The sequence below is a fragment of the Schistocerca americana genome, chromosome 7 (genome assembly GCF_021461395.2).
Source record: "Schistocerca americana isolate TAMUIC-IGC-003095 chromosome 7, iqSchAmer2.1, whole genome shotgun sequence".
Lineage (NCBI taxonomy): Eukaryota > Metazoa > Arthropoda > Insecta > Orthoptera > Acrididae > Schistocerca > Schistocerca americana.
Window position 1 is genome coordinate 614,277,308 of NC_060125.1, and position 26,137 is coordinate 614,303,444.

Consider the following 26,137-nt stretch of genomic DNA (forward strand, 5'->3'; position numbering starts at 1 on the left):
CCTAAGGATATCACACACATCCATGCCCGAGGCGGGATTGGAACCGGCGACCGTAGCGGTCGCACGGTTCCAGACTGTAGCGCCTAGAACCGCTCGGCCACTCTCGGTCGGCGGCAATCACTGGAACACTGTTACAAATGAACTTATCGCAACTTTAATTGCAACACCAAAAACGGTAGTTGTGAACCAAATTTTTCTTGGTGCGCGTTCACAGAGTAGCTGGAAGAACAGATGTCTAAATTTGTAGGTGATTTGGCGTTACGCAGGATGTGTAATTTAATAGGCAAAGCTACCAACTCCGTTAGCAAGAGCGGCTCCAACTCGGCTGAGTCGAATCGAGTTTCAGTAAACGGCAAGGGACCGTGATTCTTTTCTGTCGCATCAGTCACAGTGGCTGCCAAGTGCTCATGTGCCAATATCTCAGTAAGCCATGGCCAGATGTTTTGAGTGGGTGACAGATATGGTGAACGAGCTGGCTAGTTGAACACCCTCTTTATAGAGACAGGTCAATACAGCAAGGGTAACAGCCTTGCGTTGCCCTGTGTCTCGGAGGTAGGATGCCTGCAATCAAAATTGCTGGATGTATGAAACTGTAGTGACCCTGTTGTGCATCCAGTGGCAACCCGTACGATCAGAGCACGTGCTCGTGATAATGGTAAATGCAATCTGGCAACGTTCTTTCTCTTTGGAGCTCCGTCACATCGAACACGTCCACCGCAATCCTGTACAGAGGACCAAGGCTTGTCTGGAAACACTTGGTTCCACTCCTTATACCGTTGGGCGCCCCGGTGTCCTCGCGTCTCTGCTGCCGCGTCGAGGAAAGCCACAAGAGTGTTCGCCTTACTGACTGCCCTTGGTCCTCCAGACGCCTGGCGCTGCCCACGTGTACACTTGTCTTGCTTCTAACGAGCCCGTTTCCCAACTGAAGAAACGTGACGTTGGTGCACGATCCTAAATAAGCGGGTGAATAGCTCTAGCAGCAAATCTGGAGAATTGAAGGTAACATGGACGTTCACCGACAGTCATTCTTCACAGGTACCATTCGATAACGGAACAAGGAGAGGGTCAACAGTTAGCTGTACCAGAGGTACCCTCCGCCGCACACTGCGTGCAGTCTGTGTATTATAGATGTATACCAACTGATCAAAAGTATCCAGACACACTTCAGTGGACATTAACATGCAGTGTGTCCACCACACTCTTCACGAAGGCTTGACCTCTGGGGCGGACACTTTCACTGAGGCATCTGAATGCCAGTAGAGGAATGGCAGCCACTTCTTCTTCCAAAGTGGAAACCAGTGATGGTAATGATGTCGGACACTGGGATCTCGAGCCAAGTCGACCAGACCCATCCAAAAGGTGTCTCACTGGACGTAGATCCGGACTCCAGGCACGCTACTCGATGCCAAGAATGGTTGATTGGTTTTGCGGAAGGGGACTAAACAGCGAGGTCATCAGTCCCATTGGATTAGGGAAGGATGGGGAAGGAGGTCGGTCACGCCCTTTCCAAGAAACCATCCCAGTATTTGCCTGAAGCGATTTAGGGAAATCGCAGAAAACCTAAACTGGATGGCTTGACACGTGTTTGAACCGTCGTCGTTCTGAAAGCGAGTCCAGTGTGCTAACCACTGCGTCACCTTCCTCGGTGCCAGTAGTAGTATCATCCATAAACCATTGCTTAACAGATGCTGCTTTATGACATGGTGTATATCCTAACAAAAACAACTATCGCCTCCAAAGTGTTCTTCTGTTGTGTGCAGTACTTCCGCATTTAGTTTTATCTTAAGCACAATAAAAAACCACACTTGAAAACGAAAAACATTCTGCATCCAAACGCCGTCAACTATACACTTCACTGTTGGGACTGCACGTGACTGCTAATGACGTTCTCCACGCAGTTGCCAAATCCAAACCTCAAATGGGAATTCCACAGGGTGTAACGACATTCATCACTCAACGTCACTCTGTTACAGTCATCCACTGTCCAACGCCATCGCTCTTTACACCACGTCCAACGTCGCTTTGCCTTGACGTCACAGTTGTGTGGGTTACGTGGAGCTGATTGACCATCTTCCTCTATTATTTTTAACCCCTTACACAATCATTGTGCAAGCTGGACTGTTTGTAGAACTTCCGAACTCACGAGTTATTCCTTCTGTTGATCTCAAGCGATTTTTTACAAGAATCTTCCACAATGCTCGACGCTGACTGTCCATATGTTGGTGATATCTGCCATGTCTAGAATAATTTAGCTCTGCTTATTCCTTCCTCATCAGCAGTCCAGTTGGGCAGCTTTAAAGCGGCTCAAAGGTCCCTAGCAGATTGTATGAAGATGATATCTGTTCTTTCTGACATGTCCAAAAGAACAGATATCATCTTCATATAGTTAAGGCTAGCCGGCCATTAACCTCCTTCTATGCGGATGCACACGCATTGCCCAATCACTTACGGGAGTCGGTCAGATTGTCTGCCGCGAGTAATAAGTGTAATGGGCAGGGGCACCACGATGGTAGTGTGTGGACATTAAGTTGGCAATGCGGGTCTCACGGGGAGCGTGCAAGGTATAAATCCCTGCAGTCGCACTGTCCTCTGTGCCTTCGGTCGCTCAGATGAATACAGCGTCTGTCACGTAAGCAGGAGATCCCGGCTTCGAGTCCCGGTCGGGGCTCACATTTTCAACTGTCCCCGTTGTCGGCAGCTTAGGGTCTTGATTTAATTATAATTTCCCCCTAGCGGATTAGTTGCTCAGATGACATCTAGTAACTAATTCAAGTTAAAAGTCACTGAGTTCTCCTAACCGATTGTTCTGCTTCTCTCCTGACAGCACACAGTACTCCAAGCCTCCAGTTTTACTTGCGCTTCCGCTTTTCATGACGTCTATCGATCGATGCAGACAGCGGTATCTGGGTACTTTTATCAGATAGAGTAGATGTCTGTTCTCTCGGCCTCTGTTCTCTTCGGCCTGTTAAGATCGCCCAAGCGTAATGTGCGGCCCTCCTGAACATATAGATTCTATAGTCACGTGACAGACGATCAATTCGAGCAGTAATTTCGCAAGTCGATAGTCCGCAGCCTCGGCATACCGTCTTGCTGGTATACGTCTCTTATTCTTGCACGATGAATAAAACTAACTTCTCGCTACCAACATTCAAATACGATTTAAAAATGCAAAAACCGCTACGTAACCTTTCCTTGTACGCATGATACAGACGGCATAACGCCTATTTAATGCTGCCGCCTTTAAGGTCGTTCAGTTTTGTGTGTCAGTAGTGTACATTGAAATGAATCGCAATGCGATTCGCGTACATTTCAAGTGAAATAATAGTCTCAGTTTCCTAAAATTGTACCTTAAAATGTCCTGCCAAAGTAATTGTGTGTATTGCATCCTCGTCTTTCACGGGCAATGCTCTCATTGACTCAGTGATCCAAGGATTACTCACGATCCTGTCTCAAACTTTCACTTCTGATCACTTCTGCACAGCACCTCTCTCTCTCTCTCTCTCTCTCTCTCTCTCTCTCTCTCTCTCTCCCTCCCTATCTCCCGTTCCTAACGTCATAAAGGCTCTCCTACATACTTATCTAGACTAACACTCCTGATTGACGGGTAGTTGTTGAAAAACTGCTTATCCAGATCCTAGGTGACTTTTTCACTGTGCAGCGAAGTGCATTAAGCTACTTAGACACCAACAAAACTCTCGCCTGCCCTTGCCAAGCAGCGTAGTGCAGAGTGATAGAACCATAAGACGTGATTTCAGATTTTATTCATGCCTAAGTAGCTCATTCAGTGAGAGCATTTTCAGTCAAACGTAAGGTTCAGAAATTAAGTCCCAGCCAGCCACGCAGTTTCAGTCCACCACGAAAGAGAACGCACACGCCTCACATGGAAACCAGTGCTCGCAGAGCTGACTGGTGTTTCTCCAAACCCCATCTGATCCTTCCCAAAGTCGGTTTCCACCTGTTGTTCTAGTCTTTTGTAAATAGCTCGTCTCAGCATTTTTCAGCCATGGCTTATTAAACAGGCAACCTGGTAATATTCCCACCTGTCAGCGCACGCCTTTTCTTCAAACATGACACACTAAATTCATCATAAAGCCTGAGAGTACTTCGCTTGTGTCATATAACTTGCACACCGGGTGGAATAGTTTCGTCATGGCTGACTCTCCAGTAGCCTTTCTTCGACTTGGGTCTATGGAGACTTCCTCGCAGCATCCTTTTCCCCATCGCATCTTCGTCCACTTCCTCTTCTTTGTAATATTGATATGCAGTTCATTTACTATGTACTGGATTTCGGTATATTACTTCAGACTTCCAGGTTTCACTTCTTTGCTACACACAAGGTTGCAGTCTGAGCTCTTGATATTCAATAGCCACATCTGTTTTCTCCAAAAGTGAGAAGTGGCTACACTTTCTAGTTAGCCACATCTCACCCTTGACTACAGGCAGAACTGCCGAAGATACTAAAGGCAGACAGGATGTAGAAGGCTCAGGTACGCCAGTAATCGTAGAGGCAGCTATTTATGGTTGCTCTATCTTTATTAGGATTTTGTAACTGATGGTGTACAAGAGGGATGAAAGGCAGTTCGGGGCAAACAAGGAGGAGGCAAGAAACGGACACTGCAGTGTCTCTTCCTTGGCATCCAAACAGCTGCTTCTTTCCAGAGCTGGGTCGTGAACTCACAGCAGGGAGAAGTAGGCAATACGGTTTTTTGTGTGGCCATATGTCTAGGCGTCGGACTCTGGCCTCTCCCGGCAGAGAAAAATGCGATCGGATGGAGCTACAGTGGTAAAAATACGAACCGCCACTGCTTCCACCAACCCAGCCGGCAGACAGCAAAGATCATCCGCTGGTGGGAGAGAAAACACACCGGCAGCATGAGGGAGAAACATTATACCTAGCGTGAGGGGTTATAGACTTCAGATGTGGATACATCTGTAGAAAGCTGACAAAAATCTCCACAATCTGTGTCATTACAGCAGTGAAGGTCACTCTCAACTGTTGCTAAAAGAGAACTGACTATTGGGGCCTTCTTGTTTTCCCATTTTTCCACAGTGGCGAGAACACGCCGCCAGGTAGAACATGCTTTATCACTGGTGTGCGGGCTGTGACCTCCATCCTATGTTCCACTTTTTTGAGCCAAATCAGGTGCTAAGGAACTTGATTGGGAGAGGAGTTTTCGTGGAGCCAATGGAGGAATCAGAGACAGTTTATAACTTTATGTGGTTGACGAATGTAGGTGCAATGAGAGACTAGATAGAAAATCTGTGGAGGTACGGAGAACTGAGCACCAGTGGAGATGAGTGGGCTGTTTACAGACAGTGAGATTCGGATGTTGGATTCGGAGTAGAAGGGAAGATAGAAACATACAGAGGAGAGATGCGAACAAGAGCTAACAATTTTAAAAAAAATGGTTCAAATGGCTCTGAGCACTATGGGACTTAACATCTCAGGTCATCAGTCCCCTAGAACTTAGAACTACTTAAACCTAACTAACCTAAGGACATCACACACATCCACGTCCGAGGCAGGATTCGAACCTGCGACCGTAGCAGTCCCGCGGTTCCGGACTGCAGCGCCTAGAACCGCACGGCCACGGCGGCCGGCTAACAATTAAGATTCCACAGTTACACAGAAGGGACCTGGAACGCAACACCTCAATGGCGGCGGAGGACATCATTGATGAAAGACACGTCTGCTAGTCCTGGAGTGCTGCTTCGAATAATGTGGTTCGAAAGTGGTTGCCACAAGCTGTTATGAGAATGCATTGCTGCTGCGGCATGCCAGGGACAGACAGGCACAAATAACCATTCATTCGAATAGATGCGGCGGCCTCCAGAATGGTCGTTCGGCCTAAGTAGAAGAGTTATCTTCATTTTCTGTCAATTACTTGCCATAGAATCACTGCTTACCAACCATAGAACTTCGTACATCTATATGTATGGTGGGATCGGGGCATATCGTGATTGACATGGTTACTCTTCTCCGAACCTTGTCCAACATTGATGATGACTGTCTATGTGACTGCCGTATATTAATTGAGAAGTGATTTTGCATCATAAATGTTCAGTTCCTGCAGATCCCAACGTAATTTATGAAATAAATCATGGGTATGATCTTTCTTTCATAGCTAGTCTATCCTATGTCAAAGAGACACCACTTGGGATACAGTGGTCCGGGTCCCTCACAGAAGACTGAAGATGATGATGATGATAATGATTAGTTTGTGGGGTGCTCAATTGCGAAGTCATCAGCGCCCATACAAAGTCCCAATCTTTTACAAAGTCCAGTCTACCACAGTCACGAATGATGATGAATGATGAGGACAGCACGAACACCCAGTCCCCAGGCAGATGAAAACCCAACCCGGCCCCTAATCGAAACCGGGACACCGCGAACCAGAGGCAACAACGCTAGCCACTAGACCACGAGCTGCGGACTTTCACCAGACGGCGTTATCCAAAATCCAGTGCGTAACTTCACAAATTACCGGTCTACCTCGAGGAGAGATCTGTTACTGGAATCAGACCAACCAGTTCAGACAGTAGAAGCACAGCTACTGTCGAATTTTACATCAACAGGGTCGGTCTCGCAAACGTCTATTTCGATTTTCCAATAGGAGGGCTCGCAGCATTACGACTACTGAACGATGACAGTTTGGTTTGGACCACGTCACCAAAATGCCGAGTACGGACTTTTAGACTGTGCAGCCCGGCCGACTCTCCGCTGGATGCTGGAGTGGTGGAGCCCCCACTGTGCGCTGCTTGGTATTCCAGGGAGAGTCGCAGGAAGCTGCGGTCTTCCGGCCCACGGCGTAGCGGGGGGAGGTGGGCGGAGGGCGCTGCAAGATGTATCGCTGCGCCGAGCGGGGCCCACTCAGCCTGCGGCTCTGCAAAATGCCCGGGAGCCACCACCGCTGATCGCCTAAATCAGCCGACTCTCATAGCGCTCTTATTTGTAGGCTCTTCATCTTTGCATACATACGTTAGTACTTCTAGGTTGCAGAGCTGCTTTAAGAAGATGTATTCTAGAGAGGACCAACTTCTTCTTGTCCAAGTTGACGCCTCCTTTCCCATAAGCGGGTCTAAAACTTTTAACAGTTTTCTCCAAATGTCGGTAAGTCACCGCAGTAAGTTTTCCTTAGAAGGGAGGCAAAATCTTTTAGGTTTTTAGGCCACGTAGTTTTCCTCCTTAGATTCCTTCTTCGCAAACAGACATTTCGAATCCTTTGCTGCCATCACTTACCGTGAAGAATTTCAACAAATGCTGTTTCAGCCATGTTTAAAATCTTGAAATATATACCAGCCCAGGTTTCAAAGGCTGTTTCGAAATACATGGACATCTCATTTAAAATCCCGAAAACAGGTGTGTTTTACTTCTGATGAAGGTACGTTTAGATATACCGAAACCGTGGTCAAGAATTTTAATAAATCTTTATCCTGCAACTGTTTTTGCTGTCATATACCGTGAAGAATTTCAACAGCTGCTGTTTCAGCCATGTTTAAAATCTTGAAATATGTACCTGCCCAGGTTTCAGAGGCTGTTTCGAAACACATGGACATCTCATTTACAATCCTGAAAACATGTGTATTTTACTTTGGATGAAGGTATATTTAGATATACCGAAACCGTGGTCAAGAATTTTAATAAATCTTTATCCTGCAACTGTTTTGGCTGTCATCATTTATCGTGAAGAATTTCAACAGCTGCTGTTTCAGCCATGTTTAAAATCTTGAAATATGTACCTGCCCAGGTTTCAGAGGCTGTTTCGAAACACATGGACATCTCATTTACAATCCTGAAAACATGTGTATTTTACTTTGGATGAAGGTATATTTAGATATACCGAAACCGTGGTCAAGAATTTTAATAAATCTTTATCCTGCAACTGTTTTGGCTGTCATCATTTATCGTGAAGAATTTCAACAGATGCTGTTTCAGCCATGTTTAAAATCTTGAAATATGTACCTGCCCAGGTTTCAAAGGCTGTTTCGAAATACATGGACATCTCATTTAAAATCCTGAAAACAGGTTTTTTTTTATTTTGGATGAAAGTATATTTAGATATACCGAAACTGTGGTCAAGAATTTTAATAAATCTTTATCCTGCAACTGTTTTCGCTGTCATCATTTACCGTGAAGAATTTCAGCAGTTGTTGTTTCAGCCATGTTTAAAATCTTGTGCTTGATACTTCCTTCCTTGCCGACGGGAAGCCACAGCTGTATGTTTCAAGATTCCTGATTTCACACCGTTAACAAAGTAATTACTTCGTTACTCTGCGCGCAGAATGTATACAACTCTGCAACTGGACTATAAGATTTTGCTAACATTCTACCTTTCTTCCTTATAGCCTTATCACTACATGAATAACAAAAATGACCTTCCAATAGAAGCCCGAAAGGTTTTAGCCCATAACTCCCACAGATTTGCCGTAAGTACACAATCTACCCTGATCAGCGAGAACTTTGTGACCACCTACGTAACAACCGGTCGTTCTTGTGGTCTTCAGTCCAGAGACTGATCTGATGCAGCTCTCCATGCTACTCTATCCTGTGCAAGCTTCTTCGTCTCCCAGTACCTACTGCAACCAACATCCTACTGAATCTGTTTAATGTATTCATCTCTTGGTGTCCCTCTACGATTTTTACCCTCCACGCTGTCTTCCAATACTAAATTGGTGATCCCTTGATGCCTCAGAATGTGCCCTATCAGTCTATCCCTTCTTCTAGTCAAGTTGTGGCACTAATAACAGCCGGTATGTCTACCTTTGGCAGGGATAACAGCGATGACACATCGTGACAGGGAAGCATTGTGTCCTTGATAGACCGCTTGAGAGAGTTGGCACACCTGCACACACAAGTCTCCTAATTTCTCTAACTTTCGGGGAGGGGGGCAGTGAGCTCTGACGCCATGTTCAATCACATCCCAGATGTGTTCTGCCGGATTCAGATTTGGCAAGACGGGGAGCCAGAACATCAGTTGGAACTCGTCGCCGAGTTCTCCGAACCATTCCATCACACTCCTGGCCGGTGACATGGAGCATTATCTTATTGGAATGGGCCACTGGCGTTAGGAAATATGATGGTCATTAAGGGGAGTATGTGGTCTATAGCCAGTGTGCGATATTTCTTGGCCATAATGATACCTTACACGATCTTCACTAGACCCATTGATGCCCAAGTGAATGTTCCCCAAAACTTAATAGTGTCTCCGACAGCTTGTCTTCATTCCACAGTACAGGCTGCAGGTGTCAAGTAGCTTGCAACATCGAAAATGCAAAAAACACATCTTCTGCAGCATGCAGAATTCTTTAAGCGTTTAATATCCGTTGATAACTTTCATTGTGCTGTTAATTCTGAATCTTTAAGCTTTGTTATAGAAACTATATTTAATATGTAATTGATGTAGTAGTGTATTTACTTGTGAATGTATATGACTGATTGTAATTATAAAGTAAATATTGTAAATTGCTGGCTAATAGCCACGGGAACTTTTATTTTAATGTACCGATAGCAAGGAAGAGATGGCAATAGCTGTGCCGATGTTTGTCTTTGAATGTGGAGAGTCTCTGCCGCGCTGCGAGGAAGGAGGATGCAGAGCAACATGAGTCATGAAACAATGTGGAAGTGTTTGTTGGTAGTCCCTGTAGACGTGGAGCGCAGTTATGATGGCGCCAGTGTAGACACACCTACTTGATAACCCCGGAGTATTGTGAGCACAGTAAGAGTGAACAGGACGACGAAGCTGCAGTTCTAACTACTGCCTGTCCCATAATTATCCACGGCTTTGGAAACGACTCAGGGTTGGCAACCAGCAGCAGCTCAGCATTGTCGTCTGCTACATTCTCTATCGTCCGCACAGCTACACTATCGTCTGACTGTTAACTGACAAAGTATAACTGATATTGTCGATCCATTACCCTGTGGCATTTCTTTCACAAAGAATGACTAACTGTCTTGAATAATAACCTGCAACAGTTAAAACTTATAGGGCACCTGTGTTGGTACTGTCCTCAGAAATTATTGCCAAGCAGGTCCCTTTCCTTTCCATGCAACCACCGACTGTTGTAAAAATATGAAAATTGATTAACTATTTACTGCCAGTTTTCTTTAGTAGCTGTTCAGTCTTACATTGCATAACAGAGGCTTAACTATTTGCAGTTTTGAGTATTAACTTCACGCACTCAAAGTAACGCAAAATTTCACTGGCACAACGATTAACTAAAGACATAGCACAAATTAAGAATGCTCAGTTTCATTTATTCCGTATTTAGCTTAGCGAATGACTTCTGCTGGCTTGTTCTTATGTCAAAACTAAATCAGCTGCTCGTTTGCTTCAAGTAAATTCAATTAAGTCTTTCTGTTATTTACGTAAATTGCTTGCCTTCTTCCAAATTTTGTTTTACGTTAGGCTGCGGTTACTGAAAGTCAGTTTCTACATAACGAAGTTCCAGTTATGTCAGTCAGTTACTTAACCAGCAACTTCATTAAACATTATTTTCAAAATTTAGTATTTCAGAATAAGTAACTGCAAACCAAGTGCATTCTGATTCATTTATTTTCTCATGAGTTGTTGTGTCGTGGCAAAGCGTGACAACCTTCTCTTCTCGCAATAGTTATTAGCTCCTTATTTCGTTTGACATTATCTGTCTTAGGATTCTGTGTATTCGTTGCCCTAGTGGGCTTGCGACCGTTTAATTACCCTTATTTTGGTAATCAGTATTTTTTGTATTAAATGTTGTGTAGTACCCTTGCCCCTCCCCACTCTCCCTCTCCCGTGTGCTTCGTGAGCGATTTCAGTATATTCTATCCATTTCAAAATTTTTATTGGTATTTAGAATACAGAATAAGATTTTCACTGCCCTGATATGAAACTTCCTGGCAGATTAAAACTGTGTGCCCGACCGAGACTCGAACTCGGGACCTTTGCCTTTCGCGGGCAAGTGCTCTACCATCTGAGCTACCGAAGCACGACTCACACCCGGTACTCACAGCTTTACTTCTGCCAGTATCTCGCCTCCTACCTTCCAAACCTACCTTGGAAAGTACACCAGACAGCAACGCAATACAGCGTTTACGCGATACGGGAAATAAGAGACAAAGACGAGTGGGAGATAATAAATAAAATCCCTGATGGTGTCTCACGGACATTACATGACGAATACAGACAGACATGGCCCTATTTCACAGCACTGCAACACACACGAATCACGTAAGACAGCAGTTACAGGTCGTACACGAACACAGACAGCAGCACCGAAAAGCACACTCAAGTAAACAGCGAACACTTTCACCAACACGTAACACAGACAACGTTACACAAGGAGTAGAATAATTAAACTGTATGAGAATAAACAGTCTAATGCAGTCAACCCTGTACACCTGTTCCAGCTTAAGTATAAATAGAGGCACGTCCACCGTGCGGCCATTATACGGCTGTTGGGATGTAATTCCAGTAACTGAACAGTTAGTAGGTAAAATTCAAGATACATAATATAGGAACTGAAGGTTAGCCACTAACTCCAAGAAATAACATAGTTTACACACACACAACACTGCAGTTTCCATAATGTACATATTAGTTATAGTGTTTTTGTAAATAGTGTTTAGAAATATTCATCGCCGGCCGGTGTGGCCGTGCAGTCTATGCACTTCAGTCTGGAACCGCGTGACCGCTCCGGTCGCAGGTTCGAATCCTGCCTCGGGCATGGATGTGTGTGATGTCCTTAGGTTAGTTAGGTTTAAGTAGTTCTAAGTTCTAGGGGACTGATGACCACAGATGTTAAGTCCCACAGTTCTCAGAGCCATTTGAACCATTTTTTAGAAATATTAATCCGTAAATTAAACTATAGCCAACCGGAATTGAAGGCTCGAAGTAGTTCCGAGGCTTTCAGACCAGGCTGGCTCAGATAGGGTAACATTTCTGCCTCTCTTTCTATTCAAGTCTTTTCTATCATTTGACATCATATTTTCTTGAAATCTGAATAGTTTTTGTGGTTTCTTTTTAATTTCTAATGTTTTTTTAATTACTCCAAAATCGTAAATGCTAAAAAGAATAATTGCTGTTTGTAATATGGAATATGCTTTGTAATCGCCGGCCGCGGTGGTCTAGCGGTTCTAGGCGCTCAGTCCGGAACCGCGCGACTGCTACGGTCGCAGGTTCGAATCCTGCCTCGGGCATGGATGTGTGTGATGTCCTTAGGTTAGTTAGGTTTAAGTAGTTCTAAGTTCTAGGGGACTGATGACCACAAATGTTAAGTCCCATAGTGCTCAGAGCCATTTGAACCATTTTGAACCAGCTTTGTAATCTACACGAAAAGCTGCAAAACGAACGACCTTGTATAAAATGTAAGGCAAGAGGCATCTAAATGAGAAATAAATCAAATCAAATGAACCATGTTCATGTACGTCACGGACATCCAGTGTCATCGAGTGTTAAGAATCATGCGACAGTGCAGGGGTGTCACTTTCCTCAGGATAACGCATGTTCAAACGTGCCAAGTGTTACTATGAACTGCCTGCATACTCTTGAGCAGCTCATGTAGCCAACATAATCTACAGCTTTGTTCTCGACACGACATGTTATGTATCATCTCGGATGTTAATTTAATCGAAGTGCCAGGGTTCTGCATTTCACGGACCATTTACAACAGCAATCGGATGGATCAATTTACCAAACGAAATAGTGTAAGGAGCCAGGCCAGAAGGGTGCAACGTTATACTGACAAGTGACCTCATCCTGGTAAATTCTGTATACATTTAACTCGATTTTATAATCACTGAACTAGCATCACACAACAACTCATCCCGTGTCGATTCATTTCGTTTCGTCTTCCCGGTCTGTACGTTCTTCCGAGGAAATGAACACTGAACCGTCGAAGAAACTGGTACAGGCATGCGTATTCAAAATCGGTCATATGTAAACAGGCAGAAAACGGCGCTCCCATCGGTAACGCCATAGAGAAAAAGTATCTGGCGCAGTTTTTGGATTGGTTACTGCTGTTACAATAGCAGTTATCAAGATGTAAGTGAGTTTGAACGAGATGTTAGAGTCGGTACACAAGCGATGGGACACAACATCTCCCAGGTAGCGATGAAGTGGGAATTTTCCCGTACGACCATTTCAAGAGTGTACAGTGAATATCAGGAATCCGGTGAAACATGAAATCTCCGACATCGCTGAGGTCTGAAACAGAATATGCAAATACTGGGCCAATGACGACTGAAGAGAATCGTTCAACGTGACAGGAGTGCAATCCTTCCGCAAACTGCTGCAGATTTCAATGCTAGGCCATCAGCAAGTGTCAACGTGGGAAGCATTCAACGAAACATAATCGAAATGGGTTTTCGGAGCTGAAGGCCCAATCGAGCAACCTTGATGACTGCACGACACAAAGGTTTAAGCCTCAGCTGGGCCCGTCAACACTGACATTGCACTCCCGATGACTCTAAACATGCTGCCTGGTCGGACAATCTCGTTTCAAATTGTATCGAGAAAATGGACGTGTACGGATGTGGAAACCACCTCATGAATTCATGGACCTGCATGTCAGCAGGGGACTGTTCACGCTGTTGGGGGCTCTGCAGTGGTGTGGGACGTGTGCAGATGAAGCGATTGGGACCACTGACACGTCTAGATACGAGTGTGACAGGTGACATGTACGCAACCATCCTGTCGTTTCATCTGCATCCATTAAATAGACATGGGCAATTCCAGCAGGACAATGCAACACCCCGCACGTCCAGAATTGCTACAGAGTGGCTTCAGAAACATTCTTGTGAGTTTAAACACTTCCTCTGGGCACCAAACTAACCATTTTAAGCACATCTGGGATGGCTTGCAACGTGCTGTTCAAAAGAGATCTCCACCCCCTAGCACTCTTACGGATTTATGGAGAACCCTGCTAGATTAATGGTGTCAGTTCCCCACAGCACTACTTGAGATATTAGTCAAGTCCATGCCACGTCGTTTTGCGGCACTTCTGTGACCGTACACGATATAAGGCAGGTGTACCAGTTTCTTTTTCTCTTCAGTGTACTTTTGTCTGTTAACCTTTTCGGTAACAGTGACATAATAAGTACACTACTGGCTATTAATATTGATACACCAAGGAGAAATGCAGATGATAAACGGGTATTCATTGGAGAAATATACTAGAAATGACATGTGATTACATTTTCACGCAATTTGGGTGCACAGACCCTGAGAAATCAGTACCCAGAACAACCACCTCTGGCCGTAATAACGGCCTTGATACGCCTGGACATTGAGTCAAACGGAGCTTGGATGGCGTGTACAGGTACAGCTGCCCATGTAGTTTCAACACGATACCACAATTCATCAAGAGTAGTGACTGGCGTACTGTGTCGAGCCAGTTGCTCGGCAACAATTGACCAGACGTTTTCAGTTGGTGAGAGATCTGGAGAATGTGCTGGCCAGGGCAGCAGTCGAACATTATCGGTATCCAGAAAGGCCCGTACAGGACCTGCAACATGCGGTCGTGCATTATCCTGCTGAAATGTAGTGTTTCTCAGGGATCGAATGAAGGGCAAAGCCACGGGTCGTAACACATCTGAAATGTAACGTCCACTGTTCAAAGTGCCGTCAATGCGAACAAGAGGTGACCGAGACGTGTAACCAATGGCACCCCATACCATCACGCCGGGTGATACGCCAGTATGGCGTGAAGAATACACGCTTCCAACGTGCGTTCACCGCGATGACGCCAAACACGGATGCGACCATCATGACGCTGTAAACAGAACCTGGATTCATCCGATAAAATGACGTTTTGCCATTCGTGCCCCCAGGTTCGTCGTTGAGAACACCATCGCAGGCGCTCCTGTCAGTCATACAGCGTCAACGGTAACCGCAGCCATGGTCTCCGAGCTGATAGGTCCATGCTGGTGCAAACGTCGTCGAACTGTTCGTGCAGATGGTGGTTGTTTTGCAAACGTCCCCATCTGTTGACTCAGGGATCGAGACATGGCTGCACGATCCGTTACAGCCATGCGGATAAGATGCCTGTCATCTCGACTGCTAGTGATACGAGGCCGTTGGGATCCAGCACGGTGTTCCGTATTACCCTCCTGAACGCACCGATTCCATACTCTGCTAACAGTCATTGGATCTCGACCAACGCGAGCAGCAATGTCGCTATACGATATAGCGCCATCGCCATAGACTACAATCCGACCTTTATCAAAGTCGGAAGTGTGATGGTACGCATTTCTCCTCCTTACACGAGGCATCACAACAGCGTTTCACCAGGCAACGCCGGTCAACTGCTGCTTATATATGAGAAATCAGTTGGAAACTTTGCTCGTGTCAGCACGTTGTAGGTGTCGCCACTGGCGCCAACCTTGGGTGAATGCTTCTGAAAAGATAATCATTTGCATATGACAGCGTCTTCTTCTTGTCGGTTAAATTTTGAGGCTGTAGCACGTCATTATCGTGGTGTACCAATTTTAATGGCCAGTAGTGTAGCTTCTCGTGTCACTCAGGGAGTACGACGTATGGAGCTGTCGTGCGCTGCAAGCTCTGGTGGATTAACGTGCTCGGCGATGCAAGGTGCGCTTCTTTCGCGATCGACGCCTGCCTGCCAGCCGCCGCCCCCAGCCATTGCGCTGTGGGCACGCCACGCTCCGGTGCTCCTCCAATCCAATCGCTATCGCGAATACACGCGCGGTCGTAACGACCGGCCGAATGTGTTGTCGACGCAGAAACAATGCGTGGCCATACATCACGGCTTAGCGGCGCGGGCGGCGTCAGCAGTCGCCACGCCTACGGATCAGTGGGCCGCAGCCGCGCGTGGCGTCCGCCCACACTGACGTCGCTTTATACCCCGCGGTTCCGGGCAGAGCCGCGCCCCTGCAATTACCGTGCATAACGTATTTCGCCCTTCGCTTGGCAGCAGAAGTAGTGACAACCTGGAGTGTCGGAGATAGCGCGGCTGAGCAGAAAAGTCGCGTCACATCGACGGAATTGGTGCGCGATGGTTGTTTGTGTCGCTTGGGGACTAGGTTTTCCACTGAAAATAGCCCCACTCTACATCACGATTGGTGACTACTTTACACGCGCGGCTGCAGGCGAGTGTTCCAGCTACTGGTATTGTACTAACCTGTACACTGCCGCGTACTTGTGCACGTTGCAGCTGTCAGCGGTTCATTGTACCACCTCGCAGTCCCCCTGTAATCACATCGACACGTTGTTTCCCCCACGGAGCCAGGCGCTTGCTACGTCGCACTCTCGACTGGTATCACGCTCTCATCTTCCACCCTCTATTCTGTACGAATCCTTTCATCACTGCAAATTGTAATGCCACAACGAAGCATAGCCATGGCGCAGAAGTTGAACAAGTGAACGCTCATGCCATCTGTTGGATAGTTGCGCAAACAAAAGCACAGGTGCTTCCTCCTGGCGGCAGTCAAATGAAATAGCGCTACGAGTAAGACAGTATCTGAATAGTGCTGCGCTCGGACGACGAAATAAAGAAGCGTTACGTACAGTAAAAATATTAATTTATATATATATATATATATATATATATATATATATATATATATATATAATGACTGTAGTTGAATATGGTAATGGTATGGTACGTCCATTTGTAAATAGAGAACTTGGCATAGCGTACATTAATGTTTAAATGTGATGGAAATCCCCGAGAAAGCGGACAATGCTGGTCGGTGCGTGAATTTGGCAGTAGAGAGAGATGTGTTCTGGAACTGTTCAGATGCAGGACAGAGATTACGCGGCGCGAAAGTGACGGTTTAAGTACGGTACGGTAACGTTGCTTACAGACAGTTAAAAGTGAGCTTACAACAAACACGAACTGGATTTATGGTGTGTCCGCAAGTCAAATGGACAATAAGGCTTGCAGGATGCAACATTTCGACGGAGACGGCTTGTGAGCGATATAGTTGCTGTTCCCGCTCAAAAAGCACATGGCACGCCTTGTGGAAGTCTGCGTAATTTACGACGGACTGCAGCGACCAGCAGCAAGGTATGAAGTGACCAGTGTCTGCAGCTAATGTTGCAATGTGATCTTACTACCATATGAGATCCATTGATGGGTTCACGCCAGCACAAGCAACGAACTAGTAGTTATAGTACGACAGTGTTTTTTATGAACAGTGCATTTTATACCACCGCCATAAAAAGTACATTTATCCGTAGCGAACCAGTTTATGTATTTTTCAAGTCAAGTCTTCTACAGTGTAATGCCTGAGTGAAATAATAATTTGTGATTCAAAGTGCATTCCATGAGTGTCATCAATTATTTACAGAAAATAGTTCATTATTATCCCAAATCCATCATTATGTGTGCAGTAATACAAGTAAAAAGGCTATATTCCGTATCGGCGAATTAATGCCACAAGAGGATATAATCGGAGTTAACGCCGAAAATTTCCAACAAACGCCGGATTATACAACTGACAGAAGTCGCCAGGTACTGTGCCACATTAATTACAGTTCAGCTCGATGTGGTGGCTTTTCAGTACATTATCAACGTAAAAACTGATTCAGTTTCATTAGAACGAAATGATTCTAAAGTAATGTTTTTAACATCTCTAGTAACCATCAGTTCTATAGTGTTCATTGATTATTGAATTAAAGAATGTATTGCCACCACAATACTCATTGTACCTTCAGTAACATTAAAATCATTAGTGACAGTTGGTGTAGATGAAGCTAACTTACAGCATGTTCAAGAGTTTATTATATGTGTGTGTGTATTGTGTTACGTAAATGTTGTTCGCCTGCTAGGTGTGATTAACGTACACCAGTTAGTGCATTCTGTTCAGTCACTTCAAAGAGGTTATCTTTGTTAATGAAAATCAGAATTCATTTAACATTCGATTTCTTGTACGCCATCGCCAATATTTATTCAGTAATTCCGTGTAGTAGTCTGAACTACATAGCAAAGCGATTCAGGCTTAATACACACGATAGCCGCTTTCCAGACGTCCGATGCCGCATGGTGTAAAAATATTGCAGTACATTCGGATAGTGGCATCGCAATATCCACTTCTCTCAACAGTATATTGTAATGGGAGATCCTTATCTCCTTACCTAGCATTACTTTCCCTCGACAGTAGTTGTCGACACCAGTATTACTTTTCGATTTTTGGACAGGTCAATTTCATCTCAGGAGCCCATGTGAAAACTTTCATGTAATTTTATACACAGTAAGTTACATTTCAAGCTAAAATAATTCATGAAAAGGAATTACTTTATTCTCAATGTTACAAACAATAAATACTAGTTCTGAATGTACAATTAAAATTACTTTCTTATAAACCTTTGAAATTACGAATTATTGGCACGCTTAATTTTTCTATTATTAATTACGCAATACTGTACTGGTTACCATGTTTATTTCTGGATTCATTTATAAAATAATAATCGAAAGTAACAATGTAACAAAAACTAATGGAAATTCATTTGTCAAAAAAATTTGTAAACCCTTTCGAGTATTGTTATCTCCGCAGAGTGTGAGCAAGACTTCTGGTCCGGACTGTATACCAATAAGGATCCTTTCGGAGTATGCTGATGCATTAGCTCCATACTTAACAATCACATGCAACCGTTCCCTCGACAGAAGATCCGTACCCAAAGACTGGAATGTTGCACAGGTCACACAAATATTCAAGAAAAGTAGTAGGAGTAATCCACAAAATTACAGGCCCATATCATTAACGTCGATATGCAGCAGGATTTTGAAACGTATATTGTGTTCGAACATTGTGAATTACCTCGAAGAAAACGGTCTATTGACACACAGTCAACACGGGTTTAGAAAACGTCGTTCCTGTGAAACACGACTGGCTCTTTATTCACATGAAGTGCTGAGTGCTATTGACAAGGGATTTCAGATCTATTCCGTATTTCTGGATTTCCGGAAGGCTTTTCACACTGTACCACACAAGCGGCTAGTAGTGAAATTGCATGCTTACGGAATATCGTCTCAGTCATGTGACTAGATTTGTGATTTCCTGTCAGAGGGGTCACAGTTCATAGTAACTGACGGAAAGTTATCGAGTAAAACAGTAGTGATTTCTGGGGTTCCCCAATGTAGTGTCATAGGCCATTTGCTATATATATATACGATTTGGGAGACTATCTCAGCAGTCGTCTTCGGTTGTTTGCAGATGACGCTGTCGTTTATCTACTAATAAAGTCATCAGAAGATCAAAACAAACTGCAAAACGATTTACAAAAAATATCTGAATGGTGCGAAAAGTGGCAGTTGGCCCTAAATAACGAAAAGTATGAGGTCATCCACATGAGTGCAAAAAGGAATCCGTTAAACTTCGCTTACACCACAAATCAGTATAATCTAAAAGCCGTAAATTCAACTAAATACCTAGGTATTACAATTACGCACAACTTAATTTGGAAGGAACACATAGAAAATGTTGTGGGTAAGGCTGACCAAAGACTGCGTGTTATTGGCAGGACACTTAGAAAATGTAACAGACCTACTAAGGAGACTGCCTACACTACGCTTGTCCGTCATCTTTTAGAATACTGCTGCGCGGTGTGTGATCCTTACCAGCTAGGACTCATGGAGTACATTGAAAAAGTTCAAAGAATGGCAGCACGTTTTATATTATCGCGAAATATGCGAGAGTGTCACAGAAATGATACAGGATTTGGGCTGGACATCATTAAAAGAAAGGCGTCTTCTCGCGAAATTCCAATCACCAACTTTCTCCTCCGAATGCGAAAATATTTTGTTGACACCGACCTACATAGGGAGGAACGATGACCACGCTAAAATAAGGGAAATCACAGCTCGTACGGAAAGATATAGGTGTTCATTCTTTCCGCGCGCTGTACGGGATTGGAATAATAGACAATTGGAAAGGTGGTTCGATGAACCCTCTGCCAGGCACTTAAATGTGATTTTCAGAGTATCCAGGTAGATGTACATGTAATGTAGTAAGTATGCATCTGATGTGATCGGACATATTTTTGTAAATTGTGTGCGAACCAGATAATTTCGGGTTTGCGAATGTGAAAAATCAAAATACTGTATGGTATATTAAAATGTGAAAAAAATATATTAACGTAACAATAAGAATTCTGCAACAACAACCTTCAGATTAATTTAGATCAATCCAGCCGTAAGGACATAATATGTAACATTTTCAGCCGGCCGGAGTGGTAGTGCGGTTCTAGGCGCTACAGTCTGGAACCAAGCGACATCTACGGTCCTGCCTCGGGCATGGATGTGTGTGATGTTCTTAGGTTAGTTAGGTTTAATTAGTTCTACGTTCTAGGCGACTGATGACCTCACAAGTTAAGTCCCATAGTGCTCAGAGCCATTTGAACCATTTTTGAACCTCATACATTGAAAATAGCATTCGAAATCTTATAACTATTTAAAAACTGCGCTCTTTTATATATTCCAGGAAAGTCAACAAAACAAATCAGAATATCACACATCGAAAACGTTACGTAAAAATGGCACAGTCCAAAGAGAAAACACATTGGAAATTTGAAATCATTTCCCGAAACGTGTCACGTAAAATATGAATAAAAGAAAATTGTGACTGGTAGCAGGTAAGTTTTTTCTAAACAAACCCCGTGTATATCGCTTTTTTATGTCGGTTTAATCGTCAGTATCTGTAGACGCACTCTACTATCTCGTATTAATGGCGTAATTAGTTAATCACAAGTATTATTTCAGTAAGATTGCTGAACCGACAGTACAGTTTAGTCATTTAGACTGAAAATTTTGCAAGCATTGATTAACCAAAGATGATCACGTGATATTTTATTCGTATTTGTTTCAATAAATCAAAATATTTAGTGATATATAGTGTTTTTAAGGACTTAAAGTAATGAACTACAGTTTAACGTCATTCTTCATACAAACAATGCAGAAAAATGGCAATCTAATTTTTAAAGCAAAAGTAGTCACATGAATACGAACCGAACATTGGGTGCACTAATCGGTTTCCAAATGCTACTTTCTTAGGTTTTATGTGTTTTACAAAACTGTGCATGTTGTGTCGAATCTCAATTCTTGCCAGAGGGCCCTTGTTCAAGTCTAAGATCATCAAAAATATGTGTCACAACTTAGTACCTTTATTTCTTTCTGCAGTTGGTGGCATCCAAAGGAAGTACGTTTGGTGTGTTTACACTAGAGATGGGTAGTTCGCGAACGAACGGGTGATAAGGAACGGTTCACCAAGATGAACGAAAGGACCGAGGAACGAATTCCAAGGAACGATCGGTTCATAGTTCACTTCGGTCGCGGCTGTCTACTTATAGTTTCCGGGAACGAGGAACGATCGGTTCATAGTTCTCTAGTTCATTTCGGTTGCGGCGGTCACTTCGGCAGTTCTCGTTCCAGCCTCGGTCGCGTGCTCGTCTCAGTCTCGGTCTCCCTCGGCCGCACTCGTCGTTCTTCGCATGACCACCTTTCTCAGTTCTACTGACGACTGCTCCTAGTTAGTTCAGTATCCAGTTGGTCGTTTCGTTCACTGCGCTCGCCTGTTTTACATGTGTTCCAAACTGTTCTTGCACTTGGGTCTGACTATTCAGCGTCCACGACCGGTAATCAAAATGTATTTTATAGTTACGTAAATTACATAAAAATTACGTTGTATGTAATAGGTACATCTTTTCAGGTAACTAATGGGCATATCAGCTCACTTCATTATATCGATGAAAGGCACAAGACATACTTAAAACAAGGCAAGTCTTTTTTGTTGTTCATATATTTTTTGGTTTCATCGACTTGATTTAGCAACGAACATTCAATAATCTGCTTAATTTTTAGTGTAAGAAAATTCATATAAAACGAATTCCGTGTATCTTTCATATACAAAACATTACATTTAGGAAGGCTCTAATTATTTTTAACTTTGGTTGTTCCCAATTTGCATTACCTGCTAGTTTGGTTTCTTTGAAAAAGAAAAAAAAATAAAGAAGTGGGTTGTGGGTCATTTTGGCTCAGTTGGAAAAGGGGTGCCTCTCCATTTGATTAGACATAGAGTGACAAAGTCGTATTTACTTATTATCTAAAAAACATTTGCTCAGGAGTTTTCAAACCAAAAACGTTACTACTGCGAACTTAATTATTGTTATTATTGCTGCATTAACTTTAATAATGCAACATAAAAACCTAATTTTTACTAAGCATGTGACGCAAGTATGATGAGAAATCCACTTTTTTTATGCTTCCATAAAGTCTGCTTCGCCTACGAACTCAGAGACAAAGTGAAGTATATATAGGGTGTAAACGATTATTGTTTACAACGTAGCATAGCTCTTTAGTGGAAGTCGAAACGAAGAATTTTATACAAGACACTTGTAGTCTATTAAGTTGGGAAACAGCCACCAACATGTTTACAAGACTACATGTGCTATAGCGCATGCACGTCGCGTGAGATTTTCTTATTCTCTTCTCCAGCTCTCTACACATCGTCATCGATTGTTTCGCCATTGTTGCTTGCATTAGCTTGTTATTTCTTCACTGCAAAATTATTAGATGTTTGTCTGTTTGTTGTATCTGCTCTTAACGGGCAACACATCGTCCGTAATTGGCGAGCAGTCTGTACTCAGGGCTAATTTTCCGTGCGCCACCCTGTATTATTTCCCTGCGATCAGCCACACAACGCTATAGTTGGCTAATCGAGAGGTTCTGCAGTATCACAGAAATTACTTCTAAAAGTTTGTAAGAATTCTGTAATGAATAAAAGCTCTATAATCCAAGGGGGAGGCAAATGCCCCCTCTTGGTGCCCTCCATCCTTCAGTCACCTACACTACTAGTTTTCAGTTTTTCGTAAGAACCATATACCAAGCACAAATGAACGGTGAACGAGTAAAAATGAACGGTTGCCATAAAAGAACGATCAGCAGTGAGCCGGTTCCTAAGGGTGAACGAGTTTGCCTTTCTCTAGTTTACACCTGAGATGGTGATGACAATAATGAGGTGTTAGTTTGAGGCCACTACTACAGGATACTTTGAGCTTCTACATCATTATATGATAAGATTGTGGCTAAATAACAAAAAGTAAACATCACTTAAGATACACAACACACACACGCACACACGGACGCCTAAGAACACACAGTATACATTGGTTTTAAGAATTACCACTGTCACACGGTGGAAGGCTCAGTAACATGCTTGCGTGCAAACTCGTTGTTCGCGAACATTGCCCGGGGGACCGTCGGGACGGAGGGTGAGGGAGATAGCACACCCAGGCGCCTGCAGAATGGAGTGAACCTCGTCCTCAATATCGGCGGAGGTCGCAGTAAATGCAATCTAGCGCTCCATTAATCTTATTCCGAACAGGCCCTGCCAGGCTGCTGCTTGCAGATGATATATCGCCTGCATCCTGCCACAACACCGTTTTTCTCATCACGGAATCGTATTTAAAGCCACGGCGTTGTCTCTGAGTCACAAATAATTATGAAGTCAGAGAAATTAGTTTCAAGTGAAAGCTGATTACTGAGAGAGGGGAAAGAGGTAATTACAAGAACCTTTCTGTGGTCCTCTCCAAAGGGCGAAAATAATGTTTAGGACCTAGAGGTTAATTTATCCGAGTTTTGAAGCGTTACTTATTACTTCTTCCTTTTCTCTGTCTTGTCCTCAGTAAATTAATGACGCGATAATGCTTAAGACGAGACGGTTTTTTTATTTATAAGAAAACGAAGCTATCGGGTAACATATGTTGAATGTGCAAATATATATATATATATATGAAACGTCGATGCTACCAGTAACTGTATAGGTGATGAATGCAGAGTGACTCAGAAAAAGCTGAAAGCAAAGTTCGGAGCTATGTTTCGTCCTCTTTCTGTTACATCATCTCTTGTGCTTGGGCACTCAAACATCGGCACCGGATGTGGCGTTACCTCCTGGCTAACAAGGGAACCTCCCCATCGCGCCCCCCTCGGATTTAGTTATAATTTGTCACAATGGATAGGCCTTGAAAAAGTAAACACAGATCAATCGAAAAAACAGGAAGACGTTGTGTGGAGCTCTGAAAAGAATAAGAAAAATATACAAACTGAGTAGGCCATGTGCAAGATGTGCAACATCAAGGATACTGCCAGCTCAGGAGCGATGTGGTCCCGTGTTTAGCGTAAGCAGCTGCGGAACGAGACGTCCTTAGTTCAAGTCTTGCCTCGAGTGAAAAGTATACTTTCTTTATTTTCGCAAAGTTATGATCTGTCCGTTCGTTCATTGACGTCTCTGTTCACTGTAATAAGTCTTTTGCGACCGCACCGCAAAACCGTGCGATTATTAGACGAAAGGACGTGTGATTGCTCCTTACGCGGACAAAGATTTTGCCTTACTCCTTGACAGCAATACAGGACAGAAGGATCAAGCATTGTACAATTTTAGTGTGGGAGTAGACCTGATTACCATCGCTCCGGGTTGTACACCTCTTGTGCAACCGTTAGATGTGTTTGGTTTTCGGCAAGGGAAATTCTTTGTGAAAAGATTCTATGATTTTGCGAAGCTCCACATGTACACAGAGCAGTATTGGTTACGTGATCGTGTGTTAATTATCAAAGTTTAGGCACTCACACGTAATCAACTTCGCTCTCCAAAATTCCAGGACATGTTCAAATTTGCGTGAACATATGCAGGATTTGACGGTCTGTACACGGAAAAATTTTAAAATGTTAGAAACATACGTCTCGAAAGAGCACAGGGAAAACTGTGCGACTGTGAAACTGTTGCATTCATTTGTTGCAGTTTATATGACAAACTCTTATGTTTTCATCACTTTTTTGGGAGTGATTATCACATCCACAAGAAATCCTAAATCGGGAAAGGTAGAAGAATCTTTTCACCCATTCGCCATGTATACGAGTTAGGTGGGACGACAACATATTCCTGTCATATGTCGCACATGCAGTCTCCAGTGTCGTATAGAATATATCAGACGTGTTTTCCTGTGGAGGAATCGGTTGACCTATGACTTTACAATCAAATGTTTTCGGTTCCCATTGGAGAGCCACGTCCTTTCGTCTACTAATTGCACGGTTTTGCGGTGCGGTCGCAAAATACAGACACTAAACTTATTACAGTGAACAGAGACGTCAATGAACGAACGGACAGGTCATAACTTTGCGAAAATAACGAAAGTAAACTTTTCACTCGAGGGAAGACTTGAACTAAGGACCTCTCGTTCCGCAGCTGCTCACGCTAAACATGGGACCACAGCGCTCCTGAGCTCGCAGTATCCTTGATATTGCATATCTTGCACATGGACTACTCAGTTTGTATATTTTGCTTATTTTTTTCATAGTTCCACACAACTTCTTCCTGTTTTCTCGATTGATCTGTGTTCAGTTTTTCAAGGCCTGTCCACTGTGGCAACTTATAACTAAATCTGAGAAGGGTGCGATGGGGAGGTTCCCTTGTAAGATATGAGAAGATTATAGAATGAGATTTTCACTGTGCAGCGGAGTGTGCGCTGATATGAAACTTCCTGACAGATTAAAACTGTGTGCCTGACCGAGACTCGAACTAGGGACCTTTGCCTTTCGCGGGCGACTGCCCCACCAACTGAGCTACCCAAGCACGACTCACGACCTGAAGATTATAGTATAGGTTTCTCGAAAGTGTGACTTGAATTTAACCACTCATAACTGAAATAATTCGGTGTAATATAGCAGTTGCGACATTAAAGAAACCCACATCGAGGAAAGTCATTTCGCACAGAAATGGAGCGCAGAAGTGCAGTATATCGACGTTTCTATGATTTGTATGACCACATTACCTCATTGCAGTCTACCATCGTAGTTTTTTCTCTGCCATATTGTTATATCATGCCAGTTTGTAAGTTGGCAGGCGTCACTGCACGGTTACAGAAACTAATAGGAACCGCGTAATTCTGGCTATCAAATGTTACGTACAACAGGAAAATGGTAGGACTGAATATCTCATGGGGTTCTGGCTCTTAACAGAAAGCAGTTAACGAAAGAACAGCAATAGTGTCAGATCGTTCTTGTCCCATAATCTGCCGCCAACATCATCTGCTTTTTTTTTCAGAAAAATTTATAAATTAAAACGTAAATGTTATACATTATTACGAGACACGGTGGTGGCTTCAAACAATGATAGAGTCGACAAACTTAGCAGCATTTATCCACCAAA